This window comes from Amblyraja radiata, chromosome 5, assembly GCF_010909765.2.
Source record: "Amblyraja radiata isolate CabotCenter1 chromosome 5, sAmbRad1.1.pri, whole genome shotgun sequence".
Taxonomy (NCBI): Eukaryota; Metazoa; Chordata; class Chondrichthyes; order Rajiformes; family Rajidae; genus Amblyraja; species Amblyraja radiata.
In genome coordinates this window covers 16,054,906-16,073,199 of record NC_045960.1, presented here as the reverse complement: position 1 = coordinate 16,073,199, position 18,294 = coordinate 16,054,906, and the positions used below count along the sequence as shown (strand labels likewise).

The 18,294-nt window shown below is 46.1% G+C and overlaps 1 protein-coding gene across 3 annotated transcripts in view; it reads right to left on the bottom strand.

The window, feature by feature from the left end:
- The window catches only part of disp1 (dispatched RND transporter family member 1), a 212,749-nt gene extending 194,759 nt beyond the window's left edge, over window positions 1-17,990 (bottom strand). For all 3 annotated transcript variants that reach the window (XM_033020663.1, XM_033020662.1, XM_033020665.1), the window contains exon 1: window positions 17,684-17,990. The gene's annotated coding sequence lies outside the window, so the exon portion shown is untranslated. The remainder of the gene's footprint in view (window positions 1-17,683) is intronic.
- Between the last annotated feature and the right edge of the window lie 304 nt (window positions 17,991-18,294).

The window sequence follows — 18,294 nt, the reverse complement described above, 5'->3', positions numbered from 1 at the left end:
CTTCCCACCCAAACCACCCCCTCTCCAGGTACTTTCCCCTGCAACCACAGGAGATGCAACACTTGTCCCTTTACCTCCCCCCCTCGATTCCATCCAAGGACCCAAACAGTCTTTCCAGGTGAGGTAGAGGTTCACTTGCACCTCCTCCAACCTCATCTACTGTATCCGCTGTTCCAGGTGTCAACTACTCTACATCGACGAGACCAAGCGCGGGCTCGGCGATTGTTTCACTGAACAACTCCGCTCAGTCCCTTAACCTACCTGATCTTCCGGTGGCTCAGCACTTCAAATCCCACTCCCATTCCCAATCTGACCTTTCTGTCCTGGGCCTCCTCCATTATCAGAGTGAGGCCCAGCACAAATTGGAGGAACAGCACCTCATATTTCGCTTGGGTAGTTTACACCCCAGCGGTATGAACATTGACTTCTATAACTTCAGATAGCCCTTGCTTTCTCGCTCCATCGCCTCCCCAGTTCTCCCCCTAGTCTTACTGTCTCAGACTACATTCTATCTTTGTCCCGTCCCCTCCCGTGACTTCAGTCTGAAGAAGGGTCTCGACCTGAAACGTCACCCATTCCTTCTCTCCAGAGATGCTGCCTGACCCGCTGAGTTACTCCAGCATTTTGTGTTTATCTTCGATTTAAACCAGCATCTGCAGTTCTCTACTGGACAATAAGAAATTGCATATCTCCTTGGGCCAAGATGGAACTTTTCAGAAACTTGAGGCTTGGAAGTTGTGTGTGGCGCAAGAACATGCTGACCCTGTGCATGCCGTCCTGGAAAAGGATCAACCTACAATCATTTCACTCTTTTACTGGTGTACAACTGTACTTGTGTACAGTACGATATGCCTGGGTAGCACAGAGAACAAGGTTTTCACTGTATCTCTGTACGTGACAATAATAAACTGAACTAAACGCAAGGATAACATTTCATTGACTACAAGGCATAAATAATGCCATCTTTAGCTGTGACGACAGTGCATGGCACTTTCTTGCATATCCTTCTCGCAGAAACTCAGAGTCAACCACACATTCTCGCTCTTCAATTCTTTCCCAGGTCTGATGAAGGTCCGGGAACTGAAACACTGAACTGTTGATCTATTCCACATATGCTGCCTGAACAACTTGGTCTTTGCAGGATTTTCTATTTTTATTTCACATTTGCAGCATCTGCAGTATTCATGGGACCGCACAGTGGTGCAGCGGAACAGTTGCTGCCTTACAGTGCCAGATATCTGACTATGGGTGCTGTCTGCACGGAGTTTGTACATTCCCCCTGATGCGTGGGTTTTCTCTGGATGCTCCGGTTTCCTCCCACACTCCGAAGACGTACATGGTTGTAAGTTAATTGGCTTCTGTAAATTGTCCCTAGTGTGCAGGATATTGCTAGAGTACGGGTGACCGCTGGTTGGCACGGAAGGGCCCGTTTCCACCCTGTATCTCTAAAGTCTAACAGTTTTTTTTATTTTCATCTCAGATTCAGATTCAGATTCAATTTTAATTGTCATTGTCAGTGTACAGTACAGAGACAACGAAATGCATTTAGCATCTCCCTGGAAGAGCGACATAGCAAATGATTTGAATAAATAATAATAAGTGTCCAGGAGGGGGGTGGGGGGGGTGATTGGCAGTCACCGAGGTACATTGTTGAGTAGAGTGACAGCCGCCGGGAAGAAGCTGTTCCTGGACCTGCTGGTTCGGCAACGGAGAGACCTGTAGCGTCTCCCGGATGGTAGGAGGGTAAACAGTCCATGGTTGGGGTGAGAGTAGTCCTTGGCGATGCTGAGCGCCCTCCGCAGACAACGCTTGCTTTGGACAGACTCAATGGAGGGGAGCGAGGAACCGGTGATGCGTTGGGCAATTTTCACCACCCTCTGCAATGCCTTCCGGTCGGAGACAGAGCAGTTGCCATACCATACTGTGATGCAGTTGGTAAGGATGCTCTCGATGGTGCAGCGGTAGAAGTTCACCAGGATCTGAGGAGACAGATGGACCTTCTTCAGTCTCCTCAGGAAGAAGAGACGCTGGTGAGCCTTCTTGATCAGAGTTGAGGTATTGTGGGTCCAAGAGAGGTCATCGGAGATGTTGACTCCCAGGAACCTGAAGCTAGAAACACGTTCCACCTCCGTCCCGTTAATGTGGATGGGGGTGTGCGTGCCGCCCCTGGACTTCCTGAAGTCTACAATGAGCTCCTTGGTCTTCTTGGAGTTACGGGCCAGGTTGTTGTCAGCGCACCATGCTGCTAAGTGCTGGACCTCCTCCCTGTAGGCCGACTCATCGTTGTTGCTGATGAGGCCAATCACCGTTGTATCATCTGCATACTTGATGATGGTGTTAGTACCATGTACAGGTGTGCAGTCATAGGTGAAGAGGGAGTAGAGGAGGGGGCTCAGCACACAGCCCTGTGGAACGCCGGTGTTCAGGGTGAGGGTTGAAGAGGTGTGCTTGTCTAACCTAACGGACTGGGGTCTGTTGGTTAGAAAGTCCAGTATCCAGTTGCAGAGGGAGGGGTCGATGCCCAGGTTACTGAGTTTGGTGATCAGTTTTGATGGTATAATGGTGTTGAATGCTGAGCTGTAATCGATGAACAGCATTCTTACGTAAGTGTCTCTGTTGTCGAGGTGGGAGAGGGCGGAGTGAAGTGCCGTTGTGATGGCATCCTCGGTACTCCTGTTCTTGCGGTAGGCAAACTGATAGGGATCCAGTGTGGGGGGTAGGCAGCTTTTGAGGTGTGCCACGACCAGCCTCTCGAAGCACTTGGTGATGATGGGGGTAAGTGCAACTGGGCGGAAGTCGTTGAGGCTTGCCGCAGTGGAGTGTTTTGGCACTGGCACGATGGAGGTGGTTTTAAGGCACGTGGGGACAACTGCTTGGGCAAGTGACAGGTTGAAGATATCAGTCCAGACGTCTGTCAGCTGCGCAGCACAGGCCCTGGGATGCCGTCAGGGCCAGCAGCTTTACGTGCATTAGTCCTACTCAGTGCCACGTATACGTCGTAGGGGGTGAGTGTGAGGGGTTGGTGATCGGCAGGTAGCACAGCCTTGATGGCTGTCTCTAGATTGTCCCTGTCGAAGCGGCCATAGAAGTGGTTAAGCTCCTCAAGGAAGGAGGCGTCGCTGGATGTGGGGGTGGTGTTGGAGGGTCTGTAGTCCGTGATGGCCTGGATGCCTTGCCACATGCGTCGGGGGTCGGAGTTGTTGTTGAAGTGCTCCTCAATCCTGAGCTTATGGCAGTGCTTGGCCTTCTTGATGCCCCTCTTCAGGTTAGCCCTGGCTGAACTGTAGGCTCGAGCATCGCCTGACCTGAAAGCGATGTCCCGTGCTTTCAGCAGTAGCCTGACCTCGCTGTTCATCCATGGCTTCTGATTCGGGAATATGGTCACCCGTTTGAGGGAGGTGACACTATTGATGGTGGAGTTTATAAAGTCCAGAACAGAGGATGTGTAGGAATCAATGTCCGTGTGGGAGTCAAGGGTGGCCTGGGCTGCAAACGCCTTCCAGTCAGTGTTTCCAAAACACTGTTGAAGTGAGAAGTCCGCTTCCTCTGACCAGACTTTAACTGTCCTCACAGTTGGTTTAACCCGTCTGATGAGTGGGGAGTACTTAGGGAGCAGGAACAATGAGACGTGATCAGACTGACCAAGGTGGGGGAGGGGGATGGCTTTGTAAGCTTCAGCCATGTTGGTGTAGACTTTGTGGGGAAGGAGACATGTTGGTGGAATTTGGGGAGTACAGTCTTCAGGTTAGAGTGATTGAAGTCACCCGCAACAATGAAGGCTGCCTCGGGGTTGTGCGTCTGTTGATTGCTAATGGCAGTATGCAGCTCTTTCATTGCAAGCTTGGCATTAGCATCAGGAGGGATATAGGCTGCAGTCACAACAGTGGAGGTGAACTCTCTGGGCAGATAGAACGGTCTGCATCTAACCAAGAGGAACTCAAGGTTAGCTGAGCAGTGACTCTCGATGATGGTGGAGTTCGTGCACCATGCTTTATTTACATAAATGCACAGACCCCCACCTCTGGTCTTACCGGAGTCTGATGTCCTGTCCGCTCGGAGTAAATGACGCCCCGATAGCTGGATGGCGCTGTCAGGAACGTCAGTGTTGAGCCAAGTTTCCGTGAAGATCAGGATGTTGCAGTCCTTGATCCAGTTGTGGGAGGTGATCCTTAGCCGGAGTTCGTCCATTTTGTTTGCCAGTGAGCGCACGTTGGCGAGGAAAAGGCTAGGAATCGCTACCCTGTGTGGGGCTAGCTCTAACCTGGCCTTTAACCCACCTCTGCGTCCCCGGCGGTGTTTTCGTACGCGTCGCCGTCTGTTGGTGCATCTCTCTTCTGCCGTCCATTTCTTGCAATGTCTTCTTGTAGCTCCGCTGCCAATAATAGGCCTTCTTACTACAGATGCACAGAAGCTTCCATAGCTGTCCCTCTCTTAAAATACTGCATTGGTTCAAAGTTCACATTCAATTAGTTTGAAAATGTAAAACTACTGATGCAGGAAATGTGAAATAAAGAGAAAAATGCGACAACCTCTGGGGTAAAAAAAGTTCTGATAAAGGGTCTTTAGCCTAGAATATTAACTTTCTGATACTGTCCACAGATTTCTCAATGCATTGCCCTTCATTTATTTCTCAACCAATGGCATTGAAAATCATATACCTCACAGCTACATTTGATTATACAACAGCAGCCACACTTTCCACCAGTACTTAATCAATTTAAAAATTACAGTAAACTTTGTTTAAAGTTCATATTTTCAACAACTTGTCAACATGACACATTCCATTGCCTTGCTCTTCCAGGTGAAAGGGAAACATTTTTTATACCACCTGTACAGCCCTCCAACTGTAAACCGCTGTTAGCTTCCACTCTTCCCTTACCCATTTAACCTTTTGATTTCATGGGCAAGAAGAAAACTTCACTGTCATGGCATTGCCAATTGTCTTACTATTCTTCTCAGGCACAACTGACGTAAGCACAGGTTTTTCATCCAGTTATTAAATGTTTTCAGTTGTTGTTTAAGTCAATACATGGGATGCATCACCCCCAAACCATCCGATTCTGTGGAAACCAAGTCAAATAACGTCATGCCAAATATCACACACACTTTCCAAATTGTAACAGTCCAGTTTTCTGACGTCTCTCAAGGTTGAGCCAAATCAAATTTATTACTGCAAGGAGACTTTCTGTTCCTGCTAAAAATTATTTCTTGACGGTTCATGATGTACAACTGACTCGTACCTTAAGCCACACAGCTCATCTACCCCCATTAATGTCGAGCCAATCTGCTATATTTTCTTCTCATTCTCTCCAAAGACTTCAGCCCACGCTAAGATATAATTTGCCTTTTCTGAGGGAAGGGAAATATTTGTTACTCACTAGACCATGCAGTATTATTAGAAAGCTATTCACCAACTGATCGGAATCAGGGCCACATTAGTCAGGAAATGGTGTTAGGTAAACTGTTGGAACTGAAGGCAGATAAATCCCCAGGGCCTGATGATCTGCATCCCAGATTACTCAAGGAGGTGGCCCTAGAAATCGTGGATGCAGTGTTGATCATTTTCCAATGTTCTATAGACTCTGGATCAGTTCCTGTGGACTGGAGGGTAGCTAATGTAACCCCACTTTTTCAAAAAGGAGGGAGAGAGAAAACAGGGAATTATAGACCAGTTGGCCATACATCGGCAGTGGGGAAGATGCTCGAGTCAATTATTAAAGATGTAATAGCAGTGCATTTGGAAAACAGTGATAAGATCGGACAAAGTCAGCATGGATTTATGAAGGGGAAATCATGCTTGACTAATCTTCTGGAATTTTTTGAGGATGAAACAAGTAGAATGAATAAGGTAGAGCCAGTGGATGTGGTGTTTCTGGACTTTCAAAAAGCCTTTGACAAGAGATTAGTGTGCAAAATAAGAGCACATGGTATTGGGTGTAGGGAATGGACATGGATAGAGAACTGGTTGGCAGACAGGAAGCAAAGAGTAGGAATTAACTGGTCATTTTCAGAATGGCAGGCAGTGATTAGTGGGGTGCCACAAGGCTCAATGCTGGGACCCCAGTCATTTACTATATATTAACAATTTTGACGAGGGAATTAAATGTGACATCTCCACGCTTATGGATGACACAAAGCTGGGTGACAGTGTAAGCTGCAAGGAGGATGCTGTGAGGCTGCAGGGTGACTTGGATAGGTTGGGCGAGTGGGAAGATGCAGTATGATGTGGATAAATGTGAGGTTATCCACTTTGGTGGCAAGAACGAAGGCAGATTATTATCTGAATGGTATCAGATTAGGAAAAGCGGAGGTGCAACGAGACCTGGGTGTCCTTGTCACTGAAAGTAAGCATGCAGGTACGGTAAGCAGTGAAGAAAGCAAATGGCATGTTAGCCTTCATAGCGAAAGGATTTGAGTTTAGGAGCAAGGAGGTCAAACTGCAGTTGTACAGAACCCTAGTGAGACTGCACGTGGAGTATTTTGTGTAGTTTTGGTCTCCTAATTTGAGGAAGGACATTCTTGCTGTTGAGGGAGTGCAGCATAGGTTCAGCAGGTTTATTTCTGGGATGGCGAGACTGACATGATGAAGGAATGGGTCGACTGGGCTTGGAATTTAGAAGGACGAGACGGGATCGTATAGAAACATTTAAAATCCTTAAAGGATTGGACAGGGTAGATGCAGGAAAAATGTTCCCGATGCTGGGGGAGTCCAGAACCAGGGGTCAAAGTTTAAGAATAAGGGGTAGGCCATTTAGGACTGAGATGAGGAAAACGTTTTCACCCAGAGAGTTGTGAATCTGTGGAATTCTCTGCCACAGAAGACAGTGGAGGCCAATACATTGGATGTTTTCAAGAGAGAGATTTAGCTCCTCGGGCTAACGGAATCAAGGGATATGGGGGAAAAGCAGGAACGGGGTACTGATTTTGGATTCAGCCATGATCATACTGAATGCCGGTGCTGGCTCGAAGGGCCGAAAGGCCTACTCCTGCACCTATTTTCTATGTTTCTACCTTTCCTTGTGTATCTGTCCAATTCTGCCATGAATCCATTAATGCTACTTGCAAGAGTCACAACCTCACTACTCCCAAGTATTTTGCTATTAAGTGACATTTGTGCCACACAAGTGCCAGACAATGACAACATCCAACAAGAGTAAATCCTGCTATCAGCTATTGACATCCAATGGTATTACCATCTCTGATCCCCCCACTATCGATATCCTGAGGTTACCATTGCCCAGAAACTGAACTGCAGTAGCCATATACACAAAGTGGCTACACAAGCAGGTCTGAGACTAGGAATGCCACAGCAAGCAATTCAACTTTAGTTTTAGTTTAGTGCGTAGAAAAAGTCCAAGCCGATCTTCGATCACCTCTACACTAGTTCTGGCTACACAGTACGGACAATTTACAGAAACCAATTAACCTACAAATTAAACGCCTTTGAAATGTGGGAGGAAACCGGAGCACCCAGAGGAAACCTACGCAGTCACAGGGAGAACGTACAAACTCCGTACAGACAGCACCTGTAGTCTGGATCGAACCTGGATCTGAGGTGTTGTAAGGCTGCAACACTACCACTGTGCCACTGTGCCGCCACCTCCTAACTCCCCAAAGCCTGTTCACCATCGACAAAGCTCAGGTCAGGTGTGTGATGGAACGCTCTCCATGTGTCTGGATGAGTGCAGCTTCAAAGTCATTCAAGAAGTTTGGCACCACACAACATATGATAGCTACCCCATCTACAACCATTCACTCACTCCGCCATTGACACACAGTAGCATCTCCAGAATGCACTGCAGCAACTCAACACCTTCCAAACCCAATAACTCTACCAGGTAGAAAGACTGGGGCAGCCAAAGCACAAGACACACCACACTTCCTGAAAGTTGTTGTCCTCCGAGCCACACAACACTGGAAATATTTTTATTTTATACCCAGGGTAGACCCAACCATCACACTCGCTTTGCCACAGAGGCCACATTAAAAGCCAAGTAAGTCAAACAGATCTTCCCTCTGCATATCATCATGCATTGAAGTCAGCAGGAGGTACAGCTGACTGCAATCTCTTATATTTGATGGTACATTAACAATGCCCAGCTTCTTTCTCCATCCACTTTACCCACCCCAAATAATTAATTAATTGATACCCCATTTATTTTTAAACATGTGCCGAATATTCTGAGGTCAGGAGAGGCACACTTAAGAATTACAAAGCTATCTTCATCCCGTTCCAAACTAAAGGGCTGTGCATCGACAAATTACAGGAAACTGCACTTTGTAACATGCGAACTGCACAAAGTGAAGAGAGACGGCAATACTGAAATACTATAATTGCACAGTCAGATACTGAGTCCTGCAATAATTGGCATTCAATGAGTTTCCATGAAGCATGGAAGTTTCAAAATGGAAGCTGGTGTTCATTTAGTGGGCTTGTGGGAGAGACAAGACAACCTTCCACAGATCTCCAGGACCCCGCGGGGGGCCAGTCATGGGAGACAATGACAGGCCCAGTGTAAACAGATGGTGTATACACTTGCTCACACACTGGGAGCAATGACGTTACCACAATGACAGAAGCACAGCATCACTAGCCCACGTAAAGTGACCAGGCCTAACATGCCGGGTCAGAGTTTCCGATCTCTCTCGCAACAGGTCCATGGGAGTACGAGTGTGTTTAATTATATAGATAGATCATAACTACAGCACGCCACAGAATCTTCCTTTCTGTGGGAATTAGACTTTCCACTGCAAATAATCACAACTACAAATTATTCTATTATAACACAGCTGTACTCTACCTGGGTGTTCAAGCGGACAACCAACTGGCAGAAATGCAACCATGAATAAGCTTTTTTGGTACACATTTAAAACCACTATCATCAAGGATGAATCTAAAATAGAACAGCTTACTATCACAACTGCAGTTGGGATAGTAAGCTGTTCTATCTTAGATTCATCCTTGGTGATAGTGGTTTTAAATACAAGTCTTTCGTGCAAGATGGCAAATTTGGGAATTTGTTGTGGTTTTAAATTATTCTTTTTGTTCGTCACAACGGGTTATATTCTGAGGCCGTCTCTAAATTTCAGACCAAAACTATTTGGAGCAGATTGTTTAACAGATCATTTGATATTCTGCAGCAGAATTGGAGCGACCAGCTTCAGACTTGAGATACAACATGGAGGCAGACCCTTCGGCCCACTGAGTCCTTGCCAACCATCGATCATCCCATATACTAGCACAATCCAGCACACAATAGGGACAATTTACAATTAAAAACAAAAAAAGGAAGCCAATTAACCTACAAACCCGCACGCCTTTGAAATGTGGGCGGCAACCCGGAGCACACCCACATGGTCAAAGGGAGAACGTACAAACTCCTTACAGACAGCACTTGTAGTCAGGATGGAACCCGGGTGTATGGTGCTGTAAGGAAGCAACTCCACCGTTACTCGACCGGGCAGCCCCAAAGCTGTGTGTGAGAAAGTAGTGGCCGGTAAATTTCACTCTACACCCCACCCATTCCGCAGCAGCCTCATCACCTTATTCCAGCCCACCCACGGGATTCATTATTTCAACTGTGTCTTCTGCACAGAAAAAACAAGACATGCAATGTGTAACGAACACGAGGGGAGTAGTGAGACACAAATCAAATTCTATTTACATAGTGTCTTCAGTGAGAATTATATTGAGTAAAATTGCACATTTATACTTCATCTTATAGACATTCTAAAGTGCTTTATTGCGAGACTGAGAACAGAACAGTCACTTTGTATTTCGTTTGCACAAACTGCAATGTGATAAATGATCAAATAATCTATTTTGGCGATATTGATTAAGAATAAATAGTGGCCAGCTCATAATTCGTCAGCTCCAACCGTTATTCTAGACACTGCTCCTTTCATAAGAATAAAATCAAAAAAGTGCAGATGCTGGAATTTACAAAGTGAAAATAGAAATCGCTGGAAAGACCCAGTGGTCAGGAGCAGCTGTTAACGTTTCAGGCTAAAGACCTTTTGGCAGAACTTAAGCAGTGGAAAAACAAGTCAGTTGTTTTTGGCAGTTGCAAGAGATGGTGGGGCAGGAATGAAGAGTGTGGAGGGAATCTCTCTGATAGACCAGGCCAGGCCCTCTTCATACCACGCACTGGGCAACAAGAGTTAGCCTTGTTAGCAATGCCCACATCCAAAATAAAATCAACAGTTTACTCTAAATCATCTTTACACAGAGACTGGCTAAAGTGCGACCATTTCTATTACATTGTGGTTGAGGAGAAGGACAAGTATAGCTTTCCGGGAAAGACCATAAGACATAAGACATATTAGCCGGTTCGAATCCCGCTTGGAGTGCATACTGTCGTTGTGTCCTTGGGCAAGACACTTCACCCACCTTTGCCTGTGTGTGAATGTGTGTGAGTGATTGGTGGTGGTCGGAGGGGCCGTAGGCGCAGAATGGCAGCCACACTTCCGTCAGTCTGCCCCATTGCAGCTGTGGCTACAGAAGTAGCTTACCACCACCGAGTGTGACTGAGGAGTGAATGAATAATGCGATGTAAAGCGCCTTGAGTATTAGAAAGGCGCTATATAAATCCCATCCATTATTATTATTATTATAAGAGCAGAATGAGGCCATTGGGGCCCCATCATGTCTGCTCTACCATTCGACCATGGTTGATCTATTTTTTCCTCTAAACCTAATTTTCCTGCCTTTGATGCCCTAATCAAACTAGCAAGTATACGAGGGGATAAGGAACGGGATGCAGGTACACTGGAGACCGCAGAGTCTGGAATCTTGCGCAAAATACAAAATACTGGAGGATCTCGGTGGGTCAGGAAACATCTGTGGCAGCAGTGGACAATGTTTCAGGTCGGGACCCTTTTTTTGACGAATCTAAACCATTGGGTTCCTCCAGCAACTTGGAGGACATGCTGATCTGGTCTGGGGAAAGCACGTGGGAGAGAGTTGGTATGGAGGTGTACAAACAATGTGCTGGATAAAGACAGTTGGTCGAGCAGCAGGGTGGAAAGAGTTGTTGACATTTGACAAAGTTGACAAAATCCTGCATCGATAAAGTGGACAGGGAAAATGATTGATATAAAGAGGTGAGTAGTGGGCGGAACAGCAGTAGAGTGCCAGAGACCCAGGTACAATCCTCATTATGGGTGCTGTCTATACAGAGTTTGCATGTTCTCCTTGTGACCACATGGGTTTCCTCCGGGTACTCCCGTTTCCTCCAACACCCCAAAGAAGTGCAGGTTTGTAGGTTAATTGGCTTCTCCAAATTGCCCCTATGGTGTAGGATGCAAAACTGGGATAACATAGAACTAGCATACAGGTGATCAAAAGTCGGCACGGACTAAATGGACTGAAGGGCCTGTTTCCACGCTGTATCCCAGAACCAAAGTGAGACAGATCAGTGGGTGAACCAAGGAGAGGCAAAGGATGATGCGCAGATGGAGTCAGATAGGGGAGGGAGGGGTGGAGTTGGAAGACAGAGGCAGTTGGCTGATAATGGAAGTAGATAGAATGCAATGGAAGTAGATAGAAAAATGGCAGATAGAGCCAGATAGAAGGAGGGGAGGGTGAAGGAGATGACATCTGGGTGGGCAATAAGCAGGAACATGGAAAACTACCAGTGCTGGAATCTGCGAAGGATGGTTCTAATGTGAACCACTGGTCAAAGAGTTGGAGCTGATGGACCCACACCAGATTGGGGAGGGAGAGTTGGGTGGAGGACAAAATATGTGGAGGAAGATGGATGGAATCAGGAGAACGAGAGGACAGAAGGGGTGACCGGAGGTGGAGGATGAGGGTGTGGGTAATGGAAAGGAGACAAAACTAAGGACTCAGTCAAAGACATAAAATTGTTGGTGTAACTCATGTTTCGTCACCTATCCGTGTTCTCCAGAGATGCTGCCTGACCCACTGAGTTACTCCAGCATTGAGTGTCTTTCCATGGTAAACTAGCATCTGTAGTTCCTTTTTTTATACTTGAGTTGAACAGCCTACTTTGTGCTGTAGATTATCAAATAACAGAACTTATAGAAAGAACGGAAGCAGACCATTCAACACATACACCTCCACAATCAGCTATTGTTGCCTGCTGAACACCAACACAACAGCCAGGTACATTTTAACGTGCGACAGAGGTTTGTTTCTTGCCTTCACCGCTCTCTCCGGCAACAGGTTCAGAGCTCTATCGTCCTTCGCATTGAAGGAACTAAAAGTTGAGTTTTGTTCAAACTTGTAACCTCAAGTTTATTGATGATAACAATGAGAAGAAGTGAATAACTGAGCAGAGATTAACTCGGAATAAGACAAGTTCAGTCAGGTTCAATCAATGCCGGCGCTGGGCTTTGCCTGTTACTGCGCAGGCCGATACATGCAGAGCTGATACCTTCAACACTGGAAACAAAGGGAGAAAAAAACAAGCACCCTTGTAAATTTCAGATTTCCTGAGGCGACCAACCACAATAAATGATCCAAGATGCACCCCCGCCCCCCCCATTAGATGATCCAAGATCCACTCCACCCGCCCCCACCGAAGATGCGCCCTTCTAGTTTCCCACTGGCAACTTCTGCCCAAACCCGGGAGTCGTGGGTTCCAACTACAGTAACTCTCAACCCAGCTCCGCCCTCAGTACCACTGCACCTCCACCCGAACACTTGCTGCTCTTTCAACGAGCACCTCACGACTGTCCCCTCTCTACCCGGGTCAGGTGCTCAAATCTTTGCAGCAATAGCATTTCTCCTTTTCCTTCCCTTTCGTCCTTCTACAATTATTTGAAATCCACGTCTCTCTATCCATAGAAATAAATCCTTTGATCCTATTTATTTAGGTCTGTATAATTTCATATCTCCTAAATTTTATATGGAGGCAAATAATTGCAGATGCTGGAATCTTAAGTCAAAACACAAAGTACTGGACAAACTCAATATGTCAGGCAGCGTCTGTGGAAGGAATAGGTAGACAACATTTTGGGTCGGGACACTTCTTCAAAATAAAGAGAGATGGGAGCAGGACAAGCCTGGCAAGGGATCTTCCCATTACTTGCCAGGCTTTGTCCCGCCCCATTTCTTTTCCAGCTTTCTCCCTCCCATTATAGTCAGCCTAAAATAGAGTCCCGCAACCTAAACTTCAACTGTCCATTCCCCCCAGAGATGCTGCCTGACCCGCTGAGTTCCTCCAACCCTGTTTTATTCCTAATTTTATATATTCCACTTTAAAATCACACTTCCTCTGTTGGATGTGGAGATTTACCCCATTCTTTCTTCATATTTAAAGTTCTGCAAGCCTGGCAACATCCATTACCCTCCTCATTCTCACATCCTTCCTGTATCGCGGTGACCAGAACTGTACACAGTGTCTGCAGTGACCTAATGGATGCCTCGTACAATTCTGATGTTACCAACCTGCTCTGAGAATCAATGCATGGCTAACAGTTGAAAGTGCCCCAATTCATAAACTGCCACATAACATTTCAAAGTACTCTACGGACAGATCCTCGGGGTTCAGATTGAGGAAGAGACAAGTTGGAAGGGGTACAAAATAATTTTTAAAAATTGCTTCCTAAAAGCCAAACAATTATAATTTTGTTCATGAAACTTATCAATTACTGAAGTGTTTCTCTGCAGAAAGACAATATTTCATCTGCAGCTTCTGTTTTAAGTTATTAAGACTTTCTAAAATTACCGGTACACAAATGATTTCTCATCATCTAGATGATTAAAATGGCAAGAAGTTGTTACAGTTTAAGAGTATTTTTTTTTAAACAGCTGAAATTATGGAAGCAATTCAGTTTTTAAAAACGATGCTACCTAAATTAGTTTAAGTGAGGGAGAAATTACTTGGCAAGGTTTAAAGGAGGGAAGCAGCAGGCTTCTGCTGCAGTTATATGCATCATGCTACATTTTCTGTCTGGCTCCAGACAGCCTAGCCAAACAATAAAACACTTGGGGTGGGACTTCCCACACTCCAGCTTGTTTATCCAAAGTAAATAAACAGTAAGATAATATTTCCTACCCCACTACTGACCAAAAAATTCAGACGGGTCTAAGTATAAAACTGATCCCATTAATGAAATCCAAATTAAAAACATCCCTTCTCCCACCTCCCCCAAATAAATCACAATCTTGCTGTTATGTAGGCTGCGCACGCCTATTTCTATACTTTACCTTCTGACTACTTTCTGAATACAGTTTAAAATTAGAGATCAGATCATCTATCAGATACCAAATCTTAAACACACGCTTTCCATTCATATCGTATAATTTAACTATCAACCCAAGGAGACTTCCGCAGACTGGGGATCTAATAATAGAATTGTTTCTAGACTTCCATTTTTTTTCCTGAGTAGTTGAGAGTGTTTCCTGGTTCCTTCCTGCTGCAAGACAAATGGAAAGTTAAGCCCCCGAACTAACTGCAGTGACGTGAAAGGTCATTTAAAAACCATCGCAATTGCCATAAGCATTTTTCTAAGCTGGGTTGATGCTAGCTAGACTGATCAGAAGGAATTTAAAAACACGCATTAGCATCGAAAACCAATCTTCTAAAGACAAATAATGCATTTTTGTTCAAATTGCAATGAGAAACGAGCAGTAATGTAAACCAACCCTCGCGCCTCTTTGAGATATGAATACAGTTGAAAATGAAGGGTCATCTTTATTCTTGACATGCTGGCTGCGACATTTCTCGTCATTATACAAAACGGACTGGGAAGTATGACAGGATGACCAGTGCGGGAAATGCAGTTGTAGATGCTCAGACTGAAGATATGCAACAAAAAGCTTTTCACTGTACCTCAGTACACATGACAATAAACTAAACTGTGATCCTTCAGTCTCAACAAGGGACCCAACCAACCCGAAACGTCATCCGTACATTCCCTCCACAGATGCAGCCTGACCCGCTGAGTTCCTCCAGCACTTTTGCGTTTTGCTTATAGATGCTGGTACTGTGGTTCATTAGCAGGAAATTTACACTACAACTAATAATGCTAACGCTGGTTTGCTTAAGGCGTAGGGTTATTTAGAAGGAAAGCAGGCCCTCCAGCCCAACTCGTCCATGCCAATTACGTTGCTCATTAAAGCTGGCCCCATTTGCCTGCAATGGGTCCATATCTCTCCAAGCCTTTCCTATCCATACACTTGTCCAAATGCCTTTTAAATATTGTTTTAGTACCTACCTCAACAACTTTCTCTAGCAGTTCATTCGATATACCCCGCCCCCCCCCCCCCCCCCCCCCCCCACCACCACCCTTTGGTGACCGTTGAGTTTATAGAACAAAGGACAAGAACGGGACCCTCGCCCTACAATGTCATAATGCCAAGACCATCTTTTAGTTTTAATGGATATACAGCCTGGAACCAGGCCCTTTGGCCCACTTTATCCATGCCGACCAGCGATAACCCGTACACTAACTTTAGTCCTACTCATTAGGAACAATTTTACAGAAACCAATTAACCTACATGTCTTTCTTGGAATGTTGGAGGAAACTGGAGCTCCCAGAGAAAACTCACGGAGTCACAGGGAGATCATCAAACTTCATTCAGACAACACCCGCAGTCAGGATCAAACCCAGGTCTCTGGCGCTGTAAGGCAACAATACTACAACTGTGCCACCCATCTCTTATCTAACTGTACATAATCCACATCCCTCATTCCCAGCATTTCCATATGCCTATCCAAAAGTCACAAAGGCCACTATCATATCTGCTATCATATCGTATCTCTTAAGGGGTTGGACAGGCTAGATGCAGGAAGATTGTTCCCGATGTTGGGGAAGTCCAGAACAAGGGGTCACAGTTTAAGGATAAGGGGCAAATCTTTTAGGACCGAGATGAGAAAAACATTTTTCACACAGAGAGTGGTGAATCTCTGGAATTCTCTGCCACAGAAGGTAGTTGAGGCCAGTTCATTAGCTATATTTAGGAGGGAGTTAGATGTGGCCCTTGCGGCTAAAGGGATCAGGGGGTATGGAGAGAAGGCAGGTACAGGATACTGAGTTGGATGATCAGCCATGATCATATTGAATGGTTCGAAGGGCCGAATGGCCTACTCCTGCTCCTATTTTCTATGCTTCAACCACTAACCCCGAAAGTGTATTCCAGGTACTCGCCACCCTCTGTGTAAATGGTTCTGACTGTCCACCCTATCTATGCCTCTCAGGGGCAGCACAGTGGCACAGTTGCTGCCTTACAGCTCCAGAGACCCGGGTTCGAACTCGACTATGGGTGCTGTCTGTACGGAGTTTATACGTTCTCCTGTGACTGCGTGGGTTTTCGCCATGTGCTCCGGTTTCCTCCCACTCTCCAAAGATGTACAGGTTTGCAGGTTAATTGGCTTTGGTAAAATTGCAATTTGTCCCGAGTGTGTAGAATACTGCAAGTGTGCGGGGTGATCACTGGTTGTCACGGATTCGGTTGGCCAAAGGGCTTGTTTCCGCGCTTTATCTCTGAAGTCTAAATACTTCTATTGAGTCTCCCTGCATCTTCCCACGTTCCAGTGAAAACTATCCAAGTCCGCCCATTTCTGTAGCTGATCCATAGCCGGTTGTATACTTCGACAGCCTTCCTCACAGTCTGCAACCGCTGCAATCTTGGTATCATCTGCAAATTTACTAAACAATCCATTTACATTTACCTCCAAGTAAGTTATAGATCACAAACAGCAGCAGTCCTAGCATTGTTCCCTTCGGAACTCCCTTTGCCCGCACTTTTTTTATTGCAGCTTCCTTGGATATAGACTTGGATATATGTGCATTTGCTCTATCCCTGCCACTCATGACTTCATACACTTCTCAGATCATCCCTTAGTCACCTGCACTCCGAAGAATAAAGTCCCAACCTACCCATCTTTCCATATAGCTCAGGTCCTTGAGTCCTAAAATACTTGGACTGTTGTGCACTCTTTCCAGCTTAATGACATATTTCCTATCGCATGGTGATTAAAACTATACACAATACTCCTAGTGCAACTTCACAGACATTTTCTTGAATTATACAGGTACTTAGCTATCAAAATAGTATATTGATTCGTTTTCCAGAATCATCATTTCCAGCAACGTTTGGACTAGTGCTCAAAATAAGGTTTTCGCCAGATATGTAAAATAAAATCGCTGGAAAATCAAGGTGGATTACTTATTTTGCAGTAAACACTACATTTCCATGACTTCATATCATGTCTCTATATAGACGTTTTAGTTTCAACCCTCAAAACAAGTCACTTGGATGTAGCGAAATACTACAAAGAATTCCGTATACTTTAAGGCAACTGTGGATGTTTGTATTCGTTAAATTTCTTACAACTTCGCACTAAATCTACATGTTCTACATAGCTGCCTCCTAAATGCATGTGTGTATAGCATTGCCGAGGTTAAAACATGAGCAGGACTTCGGAATGTTTTACTTTGGTCTCACTGCCATAAAGCTATGCTTTGCGGAGCAACCTGTACGCTTCGTGTTATTTGTAAAATATTGGAATAACATACACTGATATAAAGTAGGAACATCCCCTAGCCAGACGCCTACGACCCACACTCACTGCTGCAAGATGATTGAACATCCAGGATCGAGTCGCTTGTGGGACAGGTTATTGGAACAAATAAGTCGACCCGCTCCATGTGAAACCGGACCGAGCTCTGCTCAGACAATAACTGTGACTTTATTGACAAAATTCTCACCAAAGCCCAAGAAGTTTTGTCGAGACGTTCGCCGGCGGCTGTGAGGAAAAGTTGGGGGCAGTGAGTGAGGTTCCTGAGGTTCCTGAGCGGCAGCGGCGGCGGCCCAGGCGATCGGCTCACTCTCTCCCCCTCCCCGGCTCCTCACTCAGTCACACCCCGCCTGCGAGGCGCGTTTACCCCGGGACGTAGCAACACAAGGAAGAGGCGGCGCAGCAGCACCACGACAACGGCGACGCACTAGCTCCACCACCAAGACGGCCGCTGCTGCTGCTGCTGCTGGCGCCACCACGACCAGCAACCCCCCGCCCCCCCATGACGTTCCGCAAATGCCTCTCAACCAAACTCGCTGGCGCCAATCACAAAGAAGGGGGAGGGCGCGTCCTTCTGATCGACGGCACTAACCCACCAGTCAGAGAGGCGGCTGTCGACATCTACGCTTGCTGACTGGTCCGTGCCGGACTGGATAGCGCTGTCCCGCCCACCGCGCCTCCCTATTGGCCGGCTCTCCCTAACTTGATGCCTTCGAAGACCCGCCTCTGTGTCTGTGATTGACGGCCGCGCCATCCAATGGGAGGCGGGCCTGGCCGCAGCGCGGGGCTCTTGACTTGCCC